The sequence below is a fragment of the Equus caballus genome, chromosome 13 (genome assembly GCF_041296265.1).
Source record: "Equus caballus isolate H_3958 breed thoroughbred chromosome 13, TB-T2T, whole genome shotgun sequence".
In the NCBI taxonomy this organism is placed as follows: domain Eukaryota; kingdom Metazoa; phylum Chordata; class Mammalia; order Perissodactyla; family Equidae; genus Equus; species Equus caballus.
In genome coordinates this window covers 23,640,086-23,648,222 of record NC_091696.1, presented here as the reverse complement: position 1 = coordinate 23,648,222, position 8,137 = coordinate 23,640,086, and the positions used below count along the sequence as shown (strand labels likewise).

The 8,137-nt window shown below is 53.2% G+C and overlaps 1 long non-coding RNA gene across 1 annotated transcript; it reads right to left on the bottom strand.

Annotated features, from left to right (window-relative positions):
• Positions 1-244: 244 nt before the first annotated feature.
• LOC138917201 (uncharacterized) lies at positions 245-3,554 on the bottom strand. The gene is made up of 2 exons (XR_011424903.1): positions 3,053-3,554; positions 245-989 (listed from the first exon to the last, which is right to left on the bottom strand). It is a non-coding gene; the product is annotated as an uncharacterized lncRNA (long non-coding RNA).
• Positions 3,555-8,137: the final 4,583 nt, after the last annotated feature.

Here is an 8,137-nt window from a genome sequence, read left to right as displayed (position 1 = left end):
GAACAGCTCTGAATTGTGCCACTGCTGGTTGTACTGCAGGAGATAGAAAAAGAGGAAATTGGAAGCACCCTGGAATTAGGAAGGAAGGCCCTTTGTCCTAAACCTTCTCTAAGAAGATTAACCCCTGCCGGGTGCCAAAGAGAAGTGCCTACTAGGTCCAGCTCCATTATTGCAGAACAGACAATGAAGGGCAACACACTGATGTTGTATTACAGAGCCAATCCATTGATAACTGGCACAAAAATTAACTTAGTATTTTGTTTATTTTATGTTTTCCATCCTTTTACTTCCAACTTGCCTCTATTGTTATATTTGTAATAAGGTTTTGAAGACAGCAGACGGTCACATCAAGGTTTCTAATCTACTCTGCCAATCCCTGTCTTCTAATTTGTATACTTAGTCCATTTACATTTGATATAATTATTAATATCTTAGGGCTTGTATTAGTCTCCTAGGGCTGCTGTAACAAAGTGCCACAAACCAGGTGACTGGAACACAGACATTCATTCTCTCACAGTTCTAGAAGAAGGAGTCTGAGATCAAGTGAGATGGGGGAGGAAGAATATCCAATAAAGGGTATGTTAACGTGAAGATCACCACTGGGCAACTGGGACTCAGTCTTCCTGCCCACTCTCAAAGAAATAGGGTGGAATCATCTCAGACCATCCCATGGAGAACAAAGAACTGAGGACATTTGGCCCATCAGTCACCATCTCTACTGATTCGGTATGCAAATTCACCTGCACATCTGGTGTCACCATGGGTGCCTGGGGAGGCAGAGAAGAACAGAGGATGCAGGCGCTGAGAAGGGAAGCTGTGAACCTGTCAGGGAGCAGGAACTGCAGCTGCAGTGGGGCTGAGGGGGTGGCCATCAGCACTGTCAACCACAGTCCACTCCTTGCACTGCACTGAGGCACTGATGCTCCAAATCACAGCCGTTCTGGCAGATTCTGGAACTGAAGTTTCAGGGAGGTAGTTGGCCACAGTTTCTAAAATAATGAAAGTAGATGTTTATGGAACAAGCTACAGTCCCCACTTTCCAGTTGGTCTTGGGGCCTTAATTGATATTCATCTTGCCTCCTCTCCTACCCCTTCTACATGCCCCTCAGTCCCAGCCAGCAGGCCCTCTGGTTGGGTGTTTGTTTGGTTGTACCATCAAAATCATCTTGTCCCCATATGCCAAGGAAAGCCTAGGCATTGTCCCTGTTGGTGAGACCCCTGGGAAGTAGCAGCACTGAGGAGCTGTGACTGCTGTGGGATTCAAAGGAGAGGTGGTGAGAGGTGTCACCAGAAGTGGTGAGAGCTAGAGCTGTGGAGTGGGGGCCGTAATCACGGTGTGGATGGCATGAGGGTCTCCCATCATAAAGGTATGCAGCCATGCAAAGAAATGCCCCAGGACATGGGGTTCTGGGGTCGGGGATCGCTCTCCGCTCCTCCCCCTGCATTTCCCAGTGGTGTCTACCACCAGCCAAACACAGCCACTATGCCAAAAGAGCACAGGTGGAGAACTCAGTGGAGTTGAGCCCGCTGGGGCACAGGGCAAGATGGTGGGTGCTGCATGGCCCTTGGAGAGCTCCAATCGCACTAAGCAGAGGGTTCACGGGGCCACCCTGTCCTCTCACTGATCCTGCATGTTTTCCACCGTCTTTTTCATGGATTGAATTATATTTGTCTGTGTCATATGATGCTTAGATCAGTGACTCCATATCAGACGGGAAATATACAGTGTCTAGAGTGCAGTCAACAAGAGCAGGGGGCAGGAAGAGCTCTCCCACTGACATAGAGGCTCCAGCATACTTACTAATCTCGGGTGCAAAAGTGCCCAGACCCCGCCCTTGCCTACGTCCAGGAGGGCAGGCTTCTGCTCAGCAGCACCTTCCAAGCTGGGAGTTAATGACTGGTCATGCCAGCACGCTCAGTACGATCCCCCAGGGGTTATTAGAGAGTGCTACTTATTATTTACTGTGTACTTGGGGGCGTGCAATCTACAGCCGTGTCCAACCTTCTGCCAGAGAGGCACAAATGTGTCCTTGTGTGGTCCCTGCACTTGCACACAGGCTCTGGGACACAGAGAAGACAACTGAAGCCCAGGAAGTAGAGGGGCAGGGAGGGAGAAGGCCACGTTCTTCCTCAGGAAGCAACCTGGTCTGAGGCCAGCAGGGCCAGGTGCCCCAGGTGCTCAACCACGGACTCAGCACAGGCCCCATGTGGCCTCTGGGTGCCTCACTTGGCCCACGTATCCAAAGGGAGTGAGAGGCGAGGCCTGTCTTGAGCCGAGGAGGGAAGTGAAAGCACTCAGGAAAGTCGGAGTTCTAGAAGAACGAATGTGAGGGGACTTGCAGAAATGTGGGCTGGACAGGCTCTGGTGGACCCTGGTCCCCAGGTCCCGCTCCAGGCAGAAGGAGGGGAGGAGCCCTCGTTCACCGAGCCCTGGACAGGCCAAGGGAGCAGGGACGTGTCCTCTGAGCAGAGCCTCACAGGCTCCAAAGCGGTCGAAGTTGCTGGTCCCCCGGGGGAGAGGAGTCCTCTGAGGCTCCAAGAGGGTCAGGAGCGGGTTTGTTCCTGAGGGCACGAGTGGCCGAGAGCACCCAGTGCGTGGAAGGAGCTCCTCCCTCCAGGGTCTGGGACTCATGAGACACAGGAACAGCCTCTGCCTTTAGGGAGCTGACATCCTAACAGGGGAGATGGGCAGTGAACAAATGCTCCTCTTCGAATCTCCGCATATGCCCCATCCTGGGGATGCTGCCACTGGGCTCCTTCAGCCAGCCACCATCCTTGCAGCTCAGTGGCAGTCTCCCCGGAAGGGGCTCTGAGCAGCACACTGTGTGGACCCCACAGCCCACCTGTCATGTCCTGGGCACAGGGAAACACCTCTGCTCACCTTTAGGGGGCAGCTCCTCCAGGTCCTGGGAATGCTCCTCCTGAGAGGATACTCAGAAGAGGGAGGTCAGTGGTCAAACCACAGCCCCCAATCCCCGGCAGCTGGTCCTCAGCCAGACAGACCCTCACAGTCTCCCCCCTCCACCAGCTGTTCCTTCTTGATGCCACTCACCCTGAAATCCTTTCATCTCAGTGGTGCCCCAGATGGACGTTCTGCTCACACACCAGGCAGGAGGGCAGCGCTTGTCCACTCGTGGTCGCCACGCATGGGAGCACCACATCAACACAGATGAGCCGCACGACCCCAGACCGCTGTTTAAGAAGGTGTTGGGAAGAACCACCTGGAGCTGGAGCCACACTGGTCTCCTCCCACGAGGACCTGCTGCAGTTCTGCCCAGCACTTCAAAGGCCCTGCCATCCAACTCAGCAGAAATAAATGACCCCCACAGCTGAGGAGCTGGCCCCGCAGGACTCAGGACCTCGACCCACCCCTTCTGGGGTCAGCCTTGAGGGGGCCAGCCCCCAGTGAGGGTTGTCTAGGTCACTCTTCCAGCTAAGATTGCTGACCACAGCACTTTCGCTCCACATCAAGTTCAGAAACTCCACAGGACTCCTCCCCTCCCCTTCTGAGGCACAGCCCTGGCTTCACCCACTCCACTAGCTAATTCCAGAATGTTTTCATCACCTCATGAGGTTCCTCATGCCGATTAGCAGTCGCTTCTCATTCCTCCCTCCCTTCCCCACCCCCTGGCAATCACTCGTTGACTTTCTATCTCCCTGTATTTGCCGACTCTGCACATTTCTTACAAGCAGAGTTCTACAATCTGTGTGTGGCCTTGGCTTTCTGCCTTCTTGTGCCCAGCACGATGTTTTTCAAGGTTCATCCACATTGTAACGTATCAGAACCTCACTCCTATTTATGGCTGAAAGATAGTCCATGGCATGGAGAGAGCACATTTGGTTCTCCAGTCTTCGGTTGGTGGACACTGGGGTTGTTCCCCACTTTGGCTATTGTGAATGACGCTGTAATGAACACTCCCATTCACGGACTTGTCTGAGTCCCTGTTGCAGTTCTTCTGATTCCAACAAGTTTTGTGGGCTATCAATGTGCCTTTCATGAGTTTTCTGTTCTCCTTCACAAGCTCTATGTCACATGGTCTTATGTCTGACAGACCCAGTCCAAGAACTCTAGGAAGCTGGCTCTGGCACAGACTTCTGGGTACCAGAGTCACAGGGGGTAATTTTTTCCTTATAAGCATCTGGATGAGTCAGGATTATTGATTACAAATACCAGAAGAAACTCAAGCTAATCAAACAAAACTCAAGGAAGTGACCTAGCTCGCAGAATTCACAGACATCTGGACAATCAGCCTGGGGAATGTGCAGGAACAAGGGGGCAGGGGGCAGCCAGGCTCAGCCTAGGAAGAGCCCAGTCAGGAGGCTGCCCTGGGCCTGCAGACACGGGGCTGCGGCCTCAGGCATCGCTCACTGGGATCTGCATGGGAGCCGCTCCCTGATGACACCCTGACTTCAGACCTCTGCCTCCAGAACCCCGGGAGAGTGAGCTGGTGTTAGTTTAAAGCACCAACCTTGTGGGGATGTGATTCAGCAGTCCCAAGAATCGAACCCCCACATGTGGACACGCAGAGACGCAGGCACACATGGACACACACACTCACACTCACACAGGCCAGTCTCATCCCGGGGGCAGAGCTCTTCACCTCAGGCTGAATCATGACCCTTGAAACGTCCACCCGAAGACTGGAGGAGAGCTCCTGCCTGTGGTCCTGTGATGACTGGACTAGAGCTCCTCACACAGAACCACCACCTGTGCCTTTTCCGTGCAGACCAGCCCTGCCTCCATGTCTGGTAGACAACGGACGCCTTCTTGAGTGAGCAGAAGTGACGCTGCTCAAACCATGGATCTCAGCAGACCACAGCTTTTTCTCATTCATGCAGGTTCCCTCTGGAGGCTCTGGGGAGAAGCCATCTTCTCACCTTTGCCAGCTTCTCGAGGCCGCTGTGGCCCTTGGCTCATGGCCTCCTCCTTCAACTTCAAGGCCAGCAGAGTCCACTGGAGTCCTCCTCACATTGCATCACTCTGACCCTGCCTCCACCCTCAAGTCTTCTCTCCTCTGACCCTCCTGCCCCCTCTTCCACTGACAAGATTGTGATTACACTGGCCCCCCCTGGGTAATCCAGCATCAGCTCCCATCTCAAGGGGAGTCAACTGGCCCCCTTCACCCATCTGCCTCTCATGTCTCTTTGCCTGGAGACTTGACATGTTCACAGGTCCTGGCCCTTGACTGGACGGGAGGGGCTTTGCATGCAGCCTTGCTAGAGCATCAGCGAGGATCCGTCTCTCTGAGAGGAAATATCCGGAGGGCCTCTGGGTGGGGCAGTGCACACACAAGGCAAATATTCCTTCCTGCTGCAAACAGTGAGGGACGGAGTCACTGGTGAGTGAGGAGCATGAAACAGAGGCACAACAGGGCAGCTTACGCTCTTCAGGGACAGCTGGAAGGCCGCCCAGAGAAGCCATCCCTGAGCTTTGTGGTGACCACATGGGTGACGCACTTCCAGTAGGCGAGCAGCACTGTTGGGGCTGGAAGGCTCGTGGAAGCTTTGCAGAAGGTTCTGGGGTCTGATAAAGGTGCAATCACCCGCCCTTTGGAGCAAAAACCAGGTAGCAGCAGGAATGTTCTGGACCTTCCCTCTTACCATGCACAGGCACACACACACACACACACACACAGACACACATGCAGCACAATATGCACACACAGAGACGGTTGCACACTTGTGCACATGCATGTAATAAAACAGAAAGACATGGTAGCATAACATGCACACTGGTGCACATGTACACATGGAGACAGACACATGCACATGTGCATGGACACACATGTGCACGGAACACATATACACAGAAATACACACATGCACAGAGAGACACGTGTGTCCACATGCCTACCCAGATGCACATATAGACACACAAGCACACCCAGGGACACCTGCACACAAACACACCTAAGCTCCCAAACATGCTCAGGAACAAGATGATGCCATTGGCACTTTGGTGGAAAGTTCCAGGAGGAGAACGGGGGAGGAATGAACAGCAGGGAAAGCAGAGAGCACTCAGGGTTTTCCAGCCAGGGGAGTCATCGCAGTACTCACACGTCCGGAAAGAGGAAAGGGCAGTGGCAGTAGAGGGAGGATGTGGATTAGGGGCAGGCGTGGGGGCTGGTGGCATAGGTTTTGTGGGCATCAGACTTGAAGGGTATGGAGGGTTAAGGAGGTTTCCCAGTGGCTCACTGGGGACAGTGATGGGAATGTGGAATGCAAGAGCCAGGCTGCATTTAAGGGCATGGCAGTCAATTCAGCCTGCAAGGGGCAAGGGGGCTGCAGTAGGAGCTGTGGGCCTCCTGGTGGGGGCATGTCGAGCAGGCCGGATGATTTGCTGGGGGTTCAGGTGGTCTAGGAGGAAAGGAGAGGTGTGGGGACCTCAGCTCTGAGGTGGGAGCTGGAGCTTGGACTGGGACAGCGCTGGTCCAGGATCCCTGGGGCTGGTGCAGCAAAGGCCAAGGGACTCACAGGGAGGGGGTACACACAAGGAAGCCACAATTTGATCTTGCTAGCTCTTGATGCAGAGGTGTACTACTTCCCATTCTGGTAACATCTTCCCTTCCCTATAAACTTCCTCAGAAGAAACCAAACCCAAGAGTAATGAAGGCTAATTTTACAAAAGTAAGAACATCCATTCACAGGATCCCAAGAAAACAATTTGATCACCACCTCCAAGGTAAAATTGATTGGCCTCTGTGAAGTTATGGGAGGGGCAGAATCATGTTTGCAGCTCAGCCAAGAGCCAGAGACTAAAGGGAAGGCCAGGAGGCAAGGCGAGCAGGAAGCAGAAGTGAGGGCCCCTCCTGGCCATGCAGCTGCCCCTCCACACCACTGGGCTGAGTCTGCTCTCTGGGCTCCACTTTATCCAACCACACGGAGGAGGTGAGGTGTGAGCCTCTGGGAGGGACAGGCGTGGGAATGTGTGTATCCCAAATCAGCCACCTGCCCTGAGCTAGGGTCTCAATCCTGCTGTGCTGAGCCCCAGGTGGACTTGGCACAGTTCCCTCTCTGTGTCTTTAGTGATGTCTCCCAGGCAGAACAGGCGGTCTTCCTGCCCCGAGGGGCAGTGGGGAGCTCAGTGAGGCCTCGGACAGCTGTCCATTCACATGGTCCCTGCCAACCCCTTACTCCAGGTGAAATTATGGGCCAGTCAGGGAGCCTCTCTCAGACATAGTTTCTTCAGAGGTCAAGTCATGACTTAGAAGGAACTTTGCATATTTTGAGCCCATCTACAAACGTTAGGGATGTTGACCCTATTATGTGTTTATATTTTGCAAGACCACTGCACTAGGTCAATATTAAAACTCAAATACATTCTTACCAAACATGTAAACTTCAAAAATCCATGGTGGTCTTGGAATAATATCTGAGGTCTGCAACTGTGTAGATGCCACCCAATTCCTGGTCACTAACCTCCCACGGGGACTGTTACAGCCTCAGCTCCTTGGGACCCCTCTGTGCATTTTGTTGGTACTGATGTGAGCTGGACAGCCCTGACCTTCAGGCAGCCCCACAATGTGGCCTCCCATTGTAGAGAACAAAGTCCCGGCCCCCTCTCTGATCACATGCCTCCCTATGCCTACTTTCCCTCTCTGCATTCTGGTCAGCTTCCTGTTCTCACTCTTGTCTACCTGGGCCTGAGGACCCCAATTGCTCTCTCTGCCTTTTCCCTGTTAAATGCCCATGTTTGGGTCCTCCCTCACCTCTACCCTTGAAAAGACTGGACTCATTCAATCCTGAGATTTATCCTCAGCCTCTCAAGGAAAATGAGCCCCAGATGACCCAGAAATGAGGTGGGAACTAGTGGTGCTAGGAAGCCAGATCCTGGTGGTTGGTCATGCCCAAGACCTGGGGAAAAGAGTTGGGCAGTGGTAATTGTTAGAGGACCTGGGACCCTCAATAACATCAGAAGAAAGGAAGGACTGGTCACGGAATCATAGTAATTTTATCCCATGTTCCCCAATTATCTAGTAAATTGACGGATGGATGGTGAATGAATGGATACTGGGTAGATGGATGGATGGATATATGATGGATAGATGGTGGATAAATGGTGAATGAGTGGGTGGATGGATGGATGGTAGGGTGGGTGATGGGTGGAATGACGGAAGGGTGGTAGATAGATGGCTGG